The sequence below is a fragment of the Sorex fumeus genome, unplaced genomic scaffold, assembly GCF_029834395.1.
Source record: "Sorex fumeus unplaced genomic scaffold, SorFum_2.1 ptg000030l, whole genome shotgun sequence".
Classification (NCBI taxonomy): domain Eukaryota; kingdom Metazoa; phylum Chordata; class Mammalia; order Eulipotyphla; family Soricidae; genus Sorex; species Sorex fumeus.
The window spans coordinates 1,595,412-1,612,338 of NW_026606087.1; positions in this window are offsets into that span (position 1 = coordinate 1,595,412).

The window sequence follows — 16,927 nt, forward strand, 5'->3', positions numbered from 1 at the left end:
GCTCCTGGGAGGAAGACTGCTAAAGCATCAGTGTCTTCTTACCTGGAGCCAGCACACTTTTCTCCAGGATGTTTCACGGCAGCCTCAGCGTAGGCATAGCAGGTGAAACACAGAAGAAATGATGGGGTTGATCCATGATCACAGGTGAAGGTTTGACAATATCAAACATACCACTCTGGGGATCTGATTCCTAACCTAATTTGATTCCTTTTTCTCACAGCAGAACTGTTCCATCCATAACTAAGTGAATGAAGTGTGTTTGAGGTAGATATGAGGGGCTAAGGGGGCGGGGGAGGGGAGGAAGGCAGAACTATAATTCAGCTTCAGTCTTTAAATGGGGACATCAAAGCAGCTGTTATAACTGGGTAGAAGAGCTTCCTCCCAGGTAGAAAGAGACTCCTCTGACCTCAACTCTTTCTCACTCAGTCAGCCCTGAAGTTTTTGTTTTCTCTGCTATTCCAGAAGAAGGTTCCTCCTTATCCCCCAAGACACCTTCAGAAATTTGAAGTTTTCCTTGACAGGTGTAATTCTGTTGTGTCCCGGGACCCAGAAGTGCCTGAGATCTCTACGGATGAGTAGATGGTTGAAGTCATGCGAATGGAGAAGTCAATTTTAACTTTCCCAACTATTAATTGACCATCATACTGCCTACCTCGTTGGCTTTCTGTGAGAAATACTACACGTCAGGGAGCTCTGAACAATAAGTCATGATCAGAGTGCTCATGGGTGCTGAATAAGGCTGGAAAAAACAAGAACTTGTCTGGTTTGCACTGGACTCAGTGAAGTGGCGGTAACTGATGTGTAACTCTAAAGGGTGTGGTCCCCTCCATGTTTTCTGGCTGTTTTGCTTGTCTGGGCAGCATCCAAAGGGGGTAGGGTGGAGGTGGGAATTTGGAACCTTCAGCTTGCTATGTGCTCTTGAATGAGTCATTTAGCTTTTCATTGTCTTCATTTTTCATTTACAGGAATCAACAAAGAATAGATTCACATGGGGTGATCCTTTAGTAAAAGTCTGTAGGATACTTAATTCTTTTGATATATTTTTGAAATCCTTTTAGTAGGACTTTCCCTCTACCTGTTTTAAATTTTTATATCTATTTTCATAAGTGAGATTGGCTAGCAATATCTTCTCTCTGACATGTGCTCCCCCACCCCCAGCCCCGCCCAAACTTTTGTGGTTTAGGTAACTATATTTAGAGATGAATTTGAGAGTGTGGCAAGCTGCTGGTTGACCCTCTGGCTTTAGTGTCTACATCTGCCGACTGAATGGCCTGTCCAGAGAGGATTTGTCCCTCTTCTCCTCTGTGGAGCTGAGTATGGTCTGTTCAAGTGATTAAATTAGCACCAATGCAATATGAGTTTAAAATAAAATTGCTTGCTTCACACTCTTTCTTGCACTGCAAGTTGGCAGACAAACGTGCTTAAAACGAGGACACTTTCCTAAGAAGTGCCCAGGCATCATGTAGAAGAGATTGTTGTCTCTGATTAATTTGTTGAGCAACTAATCTGTTGAGTAGATTTGAACAGTCAGCCTGCTGCTGCTGCTGCTGCTGCTGCTGCTGCTGCTGCTGCTGCTGCCGGTGGTTGTGGTTGTTTCATTGTTGGTTTGTGAATAATTTATACCCAGTTCCTTAACTGCACAATAAGAATATAGTCAATATTGGTTGGACTTAGTATGTGATCACTTTTAGGAACTGTTCTTTATGCACCAACCACTATGAGACAGAGTTTTAACTAAATGATTTGAATAGGTTGTGCAAATCTATCTTTCCTAAATGTCTCCTTGATCTCTCATTAACTAGAAATATATGCTGGACTCCCCACTACAAAGGTAATTTTTCATGGTCGCTCCTTATTTCTTGCAAGTTTAAAGCTATTTTATTAGGTAAGCGTGTATTAATAGCATTTGTAACTTCCTGAGATTAAATATCTTATAATGCAATGATTTCAATGCAGCTTTTGTCTTAAAATATATTTGCATATTAAGATTTTTCTTACTTCTGCTTATATTAAGCTGCCCTAGAATTATTCAAACTTAATCTAGTTCATCTTTTCCATCCTCTGTCAACCTGTTTGTGCCTTTAGATTTTAGAGTTGTCTCTTTTGAACAGCTGCAATTTTTAATCCAATCTGGTTGTCTCTGTATTTTAATGGGTGACTTGAGTCCTTTTATATTTGATGTGTTTGTACTTGCTCTTTACCTCCCTTTTCCTGTCCTTTCTCTTGCTTTAAAAATTGATTTTTATGTTTATTGCTAATCTAACACTTAAAATATTTTACTTCTAATTGTATAAGGTGCACATTTGATTTTTATTTCTTTAGTTATTGCATGTGCTTTTTGCTTTCTACACACGCTTCATTAAACAATTATCTAAACATTTCTCCTGATTAGTAGAAGACATTACACAAGCTTGTCCAACAGCTTTACTATATCACACTTCCCTGGATTCACACGACATTGCCCTTGAGTAGTTTACTACTATTCTGTATGTTAAAGTTTTGCATTATCGTTGCTATTATGATTATCCTTGTTCTCTTCATAGCAGAAGTGTTAAGTTTTTTTTATATATGTGTTAACTTATTTATTTTTTCTTTGTTTCATTTATATAATCCTGTTCCTTCTCCTGAACCCCATCACCTAGAATACTTTTAGTTAAGGTTATTTGACTATAAACTCAGGTTTTGTTTTATTGTGGACGCAATACAAAGTTGGGCCACACTCAGTCGTGCTTAAATCAGGCTCAGGGATCACTCCTGGTGATTCTCTGGGAACTATATGTGGTACCAGGGATTGAACAGGGTTCAGCCTTAACTCAAAGCAAACACCTTGCTCTTCAGCCCCTAAATTCAGTTTTTTATTAGATGAAATGTCTTTCTTACTGTCCTTGGTAGTTAGTTTGCTTCCTTGACCAGAAAGATAGTGAGGGGATTTTTTGTTTTGTTTTGCTTTTGGGGGGAATTTTTTGCAGGTTTTTTTTTTCTCAACACTTATTTGGTAATCGTATTTTGTATACTGTGATTTTCATTATAATTGAAACTTCACTGATTGGTTGAAGCCAATTGTCCTTCCTTTGGAGGTGGTCTGTCTTTTCTTTCTTGATGCTCTTAGGATCTTCTCTAGGGCTGGAATGATAGTACAGAAGCTAAGGCACTTTCTTTACATGTGGCCAAACCAAGTTTTATCCCTAGTCCTATATATGTTCTATATACTACCAGGGTTCAACTCCCAAGCAAAGAGCTGGAAATAGTCCCTAAGCACCACTGTGTGTGGCCCCAACCACCCCCCGCCACAATAGAATAAAAGCTATTCCCTTAGTCACTGGATCTTTTGCACACTCATCAAGTTGTGCTAGGTGTGGATTTAATTAATGGGTTTTATTTTCTGTATTTGTATTTCTGCATCTCTGGTTTCAAAACTTTTCATCACTCTGGAAATTTTCATAGGTTTTAGAAAATGTTCTAGCCACTGCTTTTTTGGAAATTTTGTATTTTCCTTTTCAGTGTATTTCATATCATGTACTTCTTCATATTTTCCACATCCCTGTTTAAACTAAGTTCTAATAAAATTCTTCAGCTCTGTCTTCAGGTCACTAATTCTCAATTCAGTTATGTCTAATTTTCTATTTAACCCAGACATTGAATCTTCAACTTCAATTATTTTAATTTTTTTTCTAAAAGTTCTTATATGTATACACATACAAATTATATATATACATACATATAAAGTTACACAAATACACACATATATGTACATATATATGTATACGGGCTGGAGCAATAGCACAGTGGTAGGGCGTTTGCCTTGCACGCAGCCAACATGGCCAACCCGAGTTCGATTCCTCCGCCCCTCTCGAGAGCCCGGCAAGCTACCGAGAGTATCTCGCCTGCACATCAGAGCCTGGCAAGCTCCCCGTGACGTATTCAATATGCCAAACACAGTAACAACAAAGTCTCCAATGGAGACGTTACTGGGCCCACTCGAGCAAATCGACGAACAACGGGAGGGCCTTTACCTTTACCTTTTATAACTAGTAGCACTGTAGCACTGTCTTCCCATTGTTCATCGATTTGCTCGAGCGGGCCCAGTAACGTCTCCATTGTGAGACTTGTTACTGTGCTTAGCATATCGAATATGTCACGGGGAGCTTGCCAGGCTTTGCCCTGCTGACGAGATACTCTATGTAGCTTGCCAGGCTCTCTGAGAGGGGAGGAGGAATCAAATCCGGGTTGGTCAGTCAGCCGCATGCAAGGCAAACGCTCTACCCGCTGTGCGACTGCTCTAGCCCATATAACTATTAGCCACAACTACTTAGATAGACAGACAGATAAATGGTAGATAGATAGATAGATAGATAGATAGATAGATAGATAGATAGATTGTTTGATAGATAGATAATTAAAAGTCTAGAGTCTGTCGCTGGTGTCTGATTTAGACTTGCCTTCTAAACAGGGCTGAATCTACTTATCAAAGTGTTGACAATGGACTCAAAGAAGTCTTGACTCCACATGAAAATTTCAGTTTGCTGATCTTGTCTGGCTGTGGATTTTTTTTTCTTCCCTCTGGGGAGTCCAGTAATGCCTTTAGAATCCTCTTTGTTAGAATTAGTCTAAAACTTTCCAGAAATTTTGGGGGGAGTTTTTTGCAGGTTTTTTTTTCTCAGCACTTATTTTTCAGAAAATTTGTCATCTACTGTTCCTTTGAATACTTTCTTTCACATTTCTTATTGTTTCTTCTCAGTGTATTCTTCATAGCACACACAGTCTAGTTACTGTCAAGATTGCAGAAGAAGGACCAGAGAGAAAGCAGGTTAGGCACTTATCTTGCATGTGTTGGGTCCAATCCCTAGAGCCACGCATAGTTCCATGAACCCTGCCTAAAGTGAATCTTCTGAGTACAGGTGTAAACCCTGAGAAAGCTGCACTCCCCTAGTCTTATTCCCCCACTGCTAAGTGCTCCTCCCCACCTCCAACACACATACAAAATTGCAGAGAAAATGCACAAATTTTGAGAGAGAAGAACCTTCGAGTGGAACTGAATGCTCAAAACAAGCCACTGGCAAGACCAGTTTCCTCTGCAGAGACTCTGTGTTGCCTGGAGGATCATGTTGTGAGGCTCCATTTAATTCTCAAACTCAGAAAAGCCCAGCTCCTCTTCCCTTTCTAGCCTCTTCTTTGGTCACTATCTCTTCCTCTATGGTCCTGCAGTTAGTACCCTGCTCTTGAACGCCTTTCCTCCCTGGGCTCCCTCATTTGTGCTCTTCTCAGAGCTCCACCATGCTGTCCTGTGCGATGTTGCTGCCATTGTATTCGAGGCATAGGAAGCTCTGCTCATTACCCCCTGTATGCCCATGAGTGAAATGATGGGTCCCCAAAGATGTTTCTACCTTGAGTCTGTGATCGTGACTTTATTTGGAAGAAGAGTCTTTGCAGAAGAGATTAAGGTAAGCATCTCAAGGTGATCGATCCTGGATCAGAGTGAACCCTAAATTCAGTGACAAGTATCCTTAGAAAAGACAAAGAGACAGTTGATAGTAACCCAGAGGGAGCAGCTTTGGGAAGACAGAGACAGAAACTGAAGGCATGAATGCACAAACCCAAGCTTGCCAGCAACCACCAAGAGTGAGGAAAGATTCTTTCTCAGAGCTTCCAGAAAGAACCAAACCCTGCTAACATCTTAAATTCAGACTTTTGGCTTCCAGAACTGTGAGAAAATACATTTCTGTTGTTTCAAGCCATCCCATTTGTGGTCATTTGTTATGGTAGCCCAGGAAACTAAGGCAGTATTGTCTGGACAACCCAGAGGACATGGTTCTTGGGCCTGTCCCACCCACTGGGCTGGGAGCAGGATGTGGGTCACCTCTGTCTCTGCTGCCCAACCCAGCTGTCCATGACTTAAGAGATGGCATTTAATAAAGATTTGTTGACTTGAACAGCCAAAGGAAATTCTTCTTTAAGAAGTAATTGAAAAGGGACTTTCTTCATCGAGTCAAACTTTGCTGAGAAATGAATGAAATGGCCTGTTAGCTTGAGCCCACAGAAACACACTGAACTCAGTGAGTCAATTAATAAATCATCAAATGCCTCTGGTCCTAAGTACACATCCAGATCCACATATGATGTTTCATTAAAGGAGTTCAAGAAGAGCAAAGTTCATGTGGGGAGGTAAGCGTGGGTCCATAGTGGGATAGACTTCTTGAGGGCTTTTACATAGAAGAGGTTTCAAAGGAATCCAAGGTCAAGGACAGGGAAGCTCCAGGGAGCTGAAAGGTCTCCATCAAGAAAGTGATTCTGGAACCAGTTAGAGAGCTCAGGGGCACAGGTTGATCCCTTACTTCAGCATCATGTTTTGTAACTCTGTTGCCCCCAAGTGCTGCTGGAGAGACTCTGCTAGTCCCCAGCAAATTACTGGACATGTGCATTGAACAATTGGACACAGTTGGACAGATATCACCAGTAGTGACCCGCAGACCCCATGAGCTGCTTGGGAGCTCCCTACTGAAGAGGGTAGGGGAAGGAAGAGGAGAGAAAGAGAGAATAAACCTGGTGGAGACTGGAACAAAGACTTGGTCTTTACTGGGTGACTGAGGGAAGGAGGAGGAGGAGGAGGAGGAGGAGGAGGAAGAGAAGGAGGAGGAGGAGAAAATGAAGGAGGAGAAGGAGGTGGAGGAGGAGGAGAAGAAGGAGGAGCAGGAGGAGGAAAAGGAGGAGGAGAAAATGGAGAAGGAGAAGGAGGAGGAAGAGGAGGAGGAGGAGAAAATGGAGGAGAAGGAGGTAGAGGAGGAGAAGGAGAAGAAGGAGGAGGAGGAGGAGAAGGAGAAGAAGAAGGAGGAGGAGGAGAAGGAAAAGAAGGAGCAAGAGGAGGGGGAGCAGGAGGAGGAGAAAATGGAGGAGGAGAAGGAGGAGGAGGAGGAAGAGGAGGAGGAAGAGGAGAAAATGAAGGAGGAGAAAAAGAAGGAGGAGAAGGAGGAGGAGGAAGAGGAGAAAATGAAGGAGGAGAAAAAGAAGGAGGAGGAAGAGGAGAAAAAGGAGAAGGAGGAAGAGGAGGAGAAGGAGAAAAGGAGAAGGAGGAGGAGGAGAAGAAGGAGGGAAGGAAGAGGAGGAACAGGGGGAGGAGGAGGGCATAGTCTCAGAGGGAACTGCCTGGGTGATGTTGTGTAGAAGGGGATGTGGCTGAGGCTGGGAAGAAGCAGTGGGGAGCCCTAAGTTCGGGGCAGGAGGCAAGCAGAAGTTGGGGAAACAGAGAGACCTTGACAGCCTGAGTCAAGAGTGGAGGAGTAGGGGCAGGCAACCCCCCAGCTCTCTAGTCCATGAACCTGTATCCTCAACTAAAGTGGAGGCAGTGAGCACTTCAGTTTCCAAGTGCTTGAGAGAGAAGGAGTGGTCGACAAAGAGACTGAGCTTCCTGAATGAAGATAGGGTCCAGGCCTCAGAGGGGCAGGCAGGAGGTGGGAGTAGGGTTGACTTCTTAAAGGCCAGCAGCAGCCACATCCCTTTGCTGGCCCAACCACCCTGGAGGGCTAGCCCATGACAAGCTGGCAGTGCCAGGCCCTGGCTGGGAGCTGCAGGCTGTGCTGATTGAACTGCCTCCTTCACTAATCAGGCACTGCTATGGAGTGGAGACGCTGGGCCTGGGATGCACTTGGCTAATCAGCGTGCATTCTTAGTGGCAGTGGTGGAGTATTTTAACTAGGTGCTTTGCCCCTCTGGGCTGATTGAGGTAAATCCATGTACTAGTCTGGGACAGCGATGCCAAGGAAGAGGGCCAGGAAGCAGACTAGACAGACTTGAATTTTAGGATTCTAGGCAGCCAAGAGTGTTCCAGATGGACAATATTCACCCATTTTCTTTATAATGCAGGTGTCCAGTGGCCAACCACTCTGCTTGAGCCTACCTGCCTCTACGTTGAGAAGAAGTGACAATGGCCACTTCCGTTCACCAACCCAGTCATCTCTTCCATCCATCCATTCATCCACTTACATTCCCATCTACCCAGTCACTTTGTCCACCCATCTAATCATCCATCCATTCACCCATCACACAATGTTTCATCAAATGGGCAACACCACCCTTTAAGGGAAGCTGAAAGAATGGAAGGGAGCAGCATTAGCCTCAAGTACAGTTAGGTATACTTTCCATTGTCCACTAAAGATAGTAGATTTCCAAGAGTTCACTGAACAATTTGTTTTCTGGAAAGGGACAAGAGGCCAAATAAGTTTGGACACCATTGGCCTATTTCATCTGCGCATATAGCCTATCCATTGTTTTATTCACCTATTCCACCCACCCTTGTCATCCAGTCATCCAGTCATCCATCCATCCATCCATCCATCCATCCATCCATCCATCATCTGTCCTTTCCTCCTCCAGACTCAGACAGTCATCTACTCTTCACTACCTAGCATCTTACATTTAGCAAACTAAGAGGTCAGTTAAAGGACATTTTTTTTCTTCAAACAAGTGGCATTTATTTTTCCTCCAAGTAGAATAACACAGTCTCTTTAGATGATAAGTCTGAGCAAATCCCATGTGCTTTTCTCCAAGTATCCCTCCATCAATACACCCACTCATTTTCTAATCCAAAATTCATTTACTTCTTCATTGATGCAACTGATCTATATTTATGTTAATCTTTGAAGGTCCAAGCTCTGAGCTGGACACCAAGATGGAACAAATAGCACAGACACATCCAATGTCTCTAAGGAACTTAGGAGAGTGTGGAAGAGAAGGTAAATACGTAATATCATGTTCAGCAAAAATGATATTGGAGTCACCCCATCACACCAGCTTTTTCTTTCTTTACTCATCTGCTTTGGTAAATTCATTCTCCAGCCATCAGCACCTCCTGAATCCACCCTTGCCAACTATTAGGCACTGGGGCAGGAAGGGAACTGGCGACTCCTCCCTCAGGACTTGCACAGGCTGATGGGAGGGAGGGTAACAGATTAATACCTAAGGGTGATAAAGAGGATGATATGGATGGGCTGGAACAGAGGAGGTAAGACCCGTGCCTTTGAAGGCATGCCATGTGAGGAGGTGCCACTGAGTCAGGACTTGAAGGACGGGAAGGAGTTTGCCAGGAGGAGAGTCAGAACATTCATGAGGCAGAGAGGTGAGATGGGGCCTCTCCTGGCCTGGGGTGGAGTTGTGTGTGGTTGGAGAGACCCTGTGTGCAGGGAGGATAAGAGGGGGCAGATAGGGCTCTCAGGAAGTGCCCCCAGAGGAGAGCCTGGTACCTGTGCTTGCAAAAGGGTCACCAAAGGGGAACCAGGGCTGTGGAAATCTCAGTCAGGGAAGAGAGGTGAACTTGGCTCTGTGCAGAGGAAAAAGGACCTTTTCAGAGGTGTTTCTTTGGAGGCCCCCAACCTCTGCACTTGATACCTGCTGGGGTGTGTTTGGTGTCTGTATGAGAAGCCCGTTGCTGCAGGGTAAATTCTCCTCAGTTGCAGCACTTACCTCCCAGTGTGCTAATGAGCACAGAACTTCAGGAGATGTCAGAGCCTGCTATTTAGTGCTTGTCGAGTGGAGCAGGGCAAGGTGGAGGCAGTGCCAGTTTGAGGCAAGGATACTGAGACCGTATCTGGCACCTGGCTTTGCACTACCAGCCACAGGCCTGGGGAAGGAAGGGCAGGAGCCAGGAGTCGTGTTTAAGAGGAAGGTGAACATACTGGATCAAACAAGACAGTGTTCCGTCAGTTCCCAGAATTCTTGGAAACACCCAGTGGAGTGGGCCCTGCGGCTGGATGGGAATGTGAAGCACCATGATTTGCATTTTTAACCCTGGCACTTTTCCTCTCCTGGGCTGTGAGATGGGAAAGATTGCCTGCTGGGAAATTTTCATTCACACTGGAGAAGAGATTAAAGCAGAATAAAACCAAACAAAAAATCCTTTCCATCCCCTATCCCCCAGTTCCGGGAAAGGGAAGGCTAGTGCACAGCTAAAGGGACTTTAGCATATTGAAACAAAGGTGGGAAATTCTGACCCTAAAATGTAGACAATTTCTTTCTCCCTCTCCAGTGCTCAGGTGGCAGTGGGATAGATCTGTGGGTAGTTTTGCTCCTCCAAGTTTCTAGGGCCCCAAATGACCTTCCTCCAATCGCTCCACCATGCCCGTGAGCAGAGTCTCAGCTTCATGTTCAAGTGTGGGTGACAGACAGATGGGGTTCTGCTTTGGGGGAAGGAGAAGCTGGGTGACACAGTCAAACAAAGGTTCACTTCTTTTAGACCCACTTCCACTAGTCACAAACTTCCCAATCCTAGTTTCATGTCTAGATTTTAAGTAGTGCAATACATTTTTAATTTTCTCTCCCCGCTCTCTGTCTTGCCCTGTGAACCTTCTAATCTCAACTGTGAATAGCTGATGTCTTTACAACAGGGCATGGGAATAGTCAGGGTGGACCTCAGCTTAACTCTCCACTGGGAGCAATGCTTCTCTCTGTAGAACTGTGAGCAAGACAGAAATTCTCAAATTGGAAAGTCTCCATTTGGGAGGGTGGTTTTAGGCAGAATTATTATAACAAAATCAGATTGATACAAAGCCCAGACCCAGGATGATTTCTCTCAGATTTTGTTTCTTAGATGACCATACCTAGCTGCAAGGGAGGCTGGATAAAAAGGAGCAGTCAGTGCTATGCCCAGTTTAAAAGGAGGTACACTGATAGCAACTAAACACATAAAAATGTGCTGATTAGTCAGTAGACAAATGGAAATTGAATCCATTATGAGAGCCTATTAATTGTCCATGAGAATGGATAAGATAAAAAAGGACTGATTATAGCCTGTGTCGATTAGGAAGTAGAGCAACTGGAATGTGAAATATATAACCATTTAGCACAAAAGCTTGGCAATTTCTTAGAAGTTTAGACATACCTCTTCCATATGAACCAGCCAACCTCCATCTAGATATTTGTTCCAGAGACTGAAGACATAGGCCTATACAAAGAGAAATACATACAGCATGTAGCAACTTTATCTGTAGTAGCCCCAAACTGGAAAAAGCCATTACCAGTCAAGAAAAGAATGGGGAAGATTATAAAGTGTCCCTATAATAAAATGTGCCTCAACAATGAAAAAATATAGATATAAAAATCCACTAATATTGAGTGAAGAAGCCTAACATAAAGAATACATACTTGATTCTATCAGTTGCAAGCCAGCATGCTGCAAGCTCTTTGGCTGCGTGAGTGGAGCAATACCTGAATCAAAGGAGCTTATTTCTTTGTGCTTTTCTGCCAATGAGTCTGAGAGTGAAGCTCACAAAAAGTTAAAGAGGGAAAAGAAAGTTACTCTAGAAAAACCTGTAAAGAAGCAAACTCCTGGTGGAACTTCCGGAGCCCAGTCTTCCACTAACCAGAGTGACTTTCACAGAGATCACATGTTTAGGACTGGGAAAATGCTGTGAGTTCATCTTCTGGACTTTATTTATTTTATTTTATTTTAGATTTTGCTTTTGGGGTCACATCTGGTGATGCACAGGGGTTACTCCTGGCTCCGCACTCAGGAATTACCCCTGGCAGTACTCAGGGGACCATATAGGATGCTGGGAATCGAACCTGGGTAGGTCGCGTGCAAGGCAAACGCCCTACCCGCTGTGCTATCACTCCAGCCCCATCTTCTGGACTTTAAAGGGAAGTTCCTAATTGATAGAGAGAAAATGGTGGTGGGGGAGCTAGTTTAGATGGTAAGGCATTTACCCTGAATGTGAGCACTACAACTAAAGCCATGTGCTTGCAAGTACCTGTGTGATCCCTGTGGCGACCCTCTGTAAGCACCACCATGATAACTTGTGTGCCTCCACTAAGCATGCTCAGCCTGGCAACTAAAGAAATTAACGACTAAAGAAATTCAAACCTTTGTGAGCACTGTGACTGAGTGTGTGAGCATCCTGACGTGTGATCACTGTGAGCACTGCAGCTGAAAATTCTGTGGGTGAAACATAGCCAAGTAGTGTTTAGTGCAACGCTTAACATTTAGACCTGACACTAGGACTGGAAAGTTTGTGACTAGTGGAACTCTGGTAATTGCAACAATGCCCATAACAATAACAGCAATAAAGATAACTGAGGGAGGGAGAGAAGGAGGGAGACGCAGAGGGAGGAAGAGATAGAGGGAAGAAACAGATTTGCTTTTAAATGACAAGTAATATTTTTAGAAAAGATTCTCAACATTGAACTGAGCCATTTTCCTCTGAGATGGACAAGAAAGGGTCACATGCTGTGATTCTTTTTTTTCTCCACCTGGATAGGTTTTACTATATCCCTTTGGTGCTGAACACTGCCAAAGGAATTTCTTTGACCAATGAGATGGTGATAGATAAAATGTCAGCAGATGCTCTGTAATCACCTGCGCACTGGCTCTTATTCTCTTGCCACCTCTGCTCCTCCTTCACCTATGTATGAAACAGACTTAGACCAACACACTAAGGAGCTATGGGAAAAGATGGAGAAGATCACTATCATCCTGGCCCAGATTCTCAGAATTTTCTAGTCGATCTGTGCACTCTGAATTTGGGGAGGCTTGTTACACACATACCCACACTCGCTAATAAACTAAGAATGCCCTGACCTCCCCTTTATGGCCTCATCTTGTTTGTGCAATCAACTGGGAATATTTAATCCAGCCAATGCTGTCTCCTGTCCTAGCTCATTTGTAAGTTCTTGGAAGCTTTGGATAGCAGACATCAAAGAGGGTCTGGCTCCATGTCACCCCTCTTATATATCTTTATGGGAAAGTGGGGGGGCCAACTAGCTCAACGGGAACCACTGCAGAGAAAGCTGGAGTTGAGACGGAGCAGGGAAGTGATGAGGACGTGAATTCCACTTGGGGAAGCGTACAACTTGATTACTACTCAACATTTGCAGTACCCAGGTATTCTAATTAAGAGAAAAGGTCAATAGGTTAAATAAGTAACTTAATCAGAAAATTATGCAAAGTGCCACCAGTCAGTCATATTACACAGTCCTTGAGATCGATACAGTATGCAAATCGATCACCCGAGATCAGGAAGATTCCGCAGCTGGAGGGTAGATGTCAGCCAGGGAGACTCAGGAAACTCATTCTGGGCTGGGAAAGGTGAAGACCCAGGACCTTGGGGTGAGCGAATAGGGGAACTTGTGTCCCCCAGAATGTCACCTATAAGGGAGATGCACGTTTTTATTTTTAGAATGGAGAAAAGGGGGACAGAGATATAGTAGAGCATGCATTCAGAATTCACACCTTGCATATATATGACCTGGGTCTGATTGCTGGCACCCTGTTTGGTCCTCTGAGCACTGCCAGGTGTGATATTTGAGAACAAAGCCAGAAGGAAATATTGAGGAAAGCCAGGTGCGTCCCAAAAGCAAGCAAAGAAAGGAGACAAGGACCAGAGAGTGGGGACTGTCGCCCTGAGTTGGATTCCCAGCTTTATCTCTGTGTGACACTGGGCCAGTCACTGACCTCCCCTGGGCTTTGGTCACAAGCAGCAATGCTCTTCTGAGCTCCAGAGTTAGCTGGAGGATTGGCCATTGGCACTGACCCTGCTGGGAATGTGTATGCATGTACTGCGCATGTATGTGTCTGTGTGCATGTATGCTTGTGTATAAGGGTTTTTGTCATGGGGCCAGTGAGACTTCTTTCCTTCTTGCCATAGCTCAGCTGCTCAGACATTTGATTAGGGAGCAACAAAATGCTTTTAAGTCCATTTAGGACAGCGCTTCTTATTGGGGATAATTCCTGGCATGTCTGGAGATAGTTTCTGTTGTGATAAGCAGTGGGGGATGGGGTGTGCTACTGAAAACCAGGGAAGCTTCTAAACGGTCTGAAGTACACAGGAGAATCACCCCCATCACAGAGAATCATCTAGCCCCCTATGTAAATTGTGCCCAGACCCTTAAGTCTGACTGAGGAGGACTGAATAGCAGGTGAGAGAGGGACAAAGGAGGCTGGAATCACCAGAGTTTGGGAGTGGGCTGAGGCCACATCAGGGAGCAGAGAAGTCCCCAGTCTGAGCCTTTCAGTTCAGGAAGTCAGAGAACCCTCTGAACAGTGTTGGTCCTTCACTGGAGCACCCCCTTCCATTCCCCCCACCCCAGTCCCCTGCCTCAGGCTTATAGGAACAGTTGCCTTTTCAAAGTGCACAGAGTCAGCCATGCTCCCTCCCTACTGGGCTTCAGAGGCACGCAGTGCTTGCACGACCCTGCTTCCTGGCCTGGAGACTTCAGGCCTGGGTCTGGCATTCCCTCGCAGCCTAAAGGAATGTTGTAGAATCTGACCCTTATTTGGGCTTGTTTTTTATCCCCCAGGAGTGTTAGAGCTGCCTGGCTTTTCCCAGGCTTGCCCCAGTTGCTCAAGGGAGGGAAGCAGGACTTTGGGGCTATTCCAGGCCTGGGGTGGAGACAAGATCTCCCCTCCCCCACCTGGGGTACAGAGCAGAAGCCTGAGCTAATCACAGGAGGCCTGTGCCTATGCTGGGGCTCTGCAGAAAGGACTAGGATGAGTACTTACCTATGTACCATCCCCTTGGCGCTTAGCATTCCCTTAGAGGAGGGCTCACTGGAGTGGCTAGGCTTGGCCCAGTGGGTTTTTTGAAGGGGTGTGGCTGGAGTACCTCATCTGAGGGTTGTTTGTGCCAGGAGTTGGGGGACAGGATACAGTCGGGTGGAGAATGGCAGAAGGAGCTCCTCTTCCTCCAACGAGGTTTTAGTATCTTGAGTTCTCCTTGTTGAGTCTGGAGACCCTATACTTCTATGGCTAGAGGGATTCCCTGCATGCTGTTGATACCATGGGCTCGCCAGGGGGCTCAGACCTGGAGAAAAAATGCAGAGAGAAATGCAGCGAAGTTGGACACTTTCCCTCATCCCCTTCCTGATAACAACACCTGGCAGTACAGGCCTGAGAACTTCCGTTTCCCAGTTCACTGGCCACATGCAATAGATGCCATCAGAGTCTGCCCTTGGAGTTCAGGTGGCATATGAAACCTCATCCGTGTCAGAGTCTTGTTCAAGGACATGGAGTGATCCAATGACTGGACCCAAAGAATAACCTTTAGTCCCAACTTAGGTTCAATAACAGGGTGTCTTGAACTCCCACCTGCTTTTCTTCATCTTAGCTCAGTCCTTCTCATGAAAAGCAGCTTTCCAGATGGACCCTGGATTAAGCTATGCTTTGGCACAAATTACTCCACAATTTAGCTGCTTAGAGCACTAAACAATGCACAGGCTTCCTGTGCATCAGGACCCAAGCAGATGCAGTTGGGTTCATCCTGAGTGTCAAGTTCCCTCAGAGTATGCTATGGGTATGAAAATCAGGGTTCAGACTTCTCAAGGTTTGACTCAAGGGTGAAGGGCCATATTTCCAAGTCACTCTTATGGTTATTGAAATGTCTTAGAGTCTCACTGGCTGGCGGCCAGAGACTGCAGTTACTTGGTAAGAGGCCTTTCCACAGGAAAGCCGACAACATGGCAGCCAGCATCTCTCAGAGGGTGTAGAGAGAAACAGGGAGAGATAGCAGGCAAGACGGAAGTAGAATCTTCTTAGAATCTGATCTTGGAAAAGCATTCCATACCACTCCTGTCATATTCTGTGTGGTAGGAATTGAGTCCACTCTCTCAGGAAGGGAATTAATTAGGATGTGGATACCAAGAAGGCAAAGATCACTAGAAGCCACTTTAGAATCAACCTCCCACAGTCCAAAAAGGAGGCCCAGGAGCTTGATGCAGGCTCTTGGTTTCTCCCCTCCTTGAATCACTCACTTGCTTTCCAACAATTGGGGGGAAATACCAATAATTATGATGATTTAAAGAAAGATGGAGCTAGTCTCTCCCTTCCCCTCCCATGCTCCAGAAGCTGAGCCTAGATTAAGTCTAACTTTCTTTCTATCTCTACAACTTAGATTTTTTTAACTCATTTGATAGATGCAAAAGCCTTTGGTGGCACCTCAGAAATGTCAGGTGCTCGTGTCAGTTTTCAGCATTCCAGGTAAATCACTTAATTCACCAAGTTTTCTTACCTGTCAAGAAAGAGCCTGGCCAGGCGATTTCTGACAGAGCTTTCTTCTGGATTGAAACTTTCTTCCACTTCAGGGACTGAAAACTCCCACATTCCTCTCTTCCCTTTACCCTTTCTGAAATCCCCCACTGAAAGATGCCTGTGCATCAGGGAGAGATTGTTGCATTCCTGGAGGTGTCTGAAGGGCAGGAGAGAGGGAGGGATGGAGGGAGTAAGGAGCAATGGTTCTGGAAGCTGGGCTTGGAGCCCTATCAACATGGCGTCCTTCCAGGCAGCTGCCTTAACCTGCCAACAGCACCTCAGTTCCCTGGAGGTCGGGTAGGAGTCAAGGCATGGAAAAAAATTGGAAGTTCTGTGCAGAAGTTCAGCTTCTAGTCAGTCAGGAGGCTGAGTGGTCCAAAATGGCCTCCTCCAAGATCCAGCTTCCAGATTAGCTTCTTTGTGTCTAGGGAATCAGCCTGGCTCCCTAGCCTTTGTATTTCCCCCTCTGACTCCTTGTCTGTTGGGACTGGAGCAAAAGCACAGCGGTAGGGCATTTGCCTTGCACGCAGCTGACCCGACCGACCCACATTTGATTCCTCCGCCCCTCTTGGGGAGCCGAGAGTATCTTGCCCCCACGACAAAGCCTAGCAAGCTACCCGTGACATATTTGATATGCCAAACACAGTAACAACAAGTCTCACCCGCTTGAGAAAATCGATGAACAATAGGAGGACAGTGACAGTGACAGCTCCTTGTCCAGGCCGGAGCGATAGCACAGCAGGTAGGGCATTTGCCTTGCATGTGGCCAACCTGGCTCAATTCCTCCATCTCAGAGGGCCCGGCAAGCTACCAAGAGTATCCTGCCCGCATGGCAGAGCCTGGCAAGCTCCCCGTGGCATATTCGATATGCCAAAAACAGTCACAACAAGTCTTACAATGGAGACATTACTGGTGCCCGCT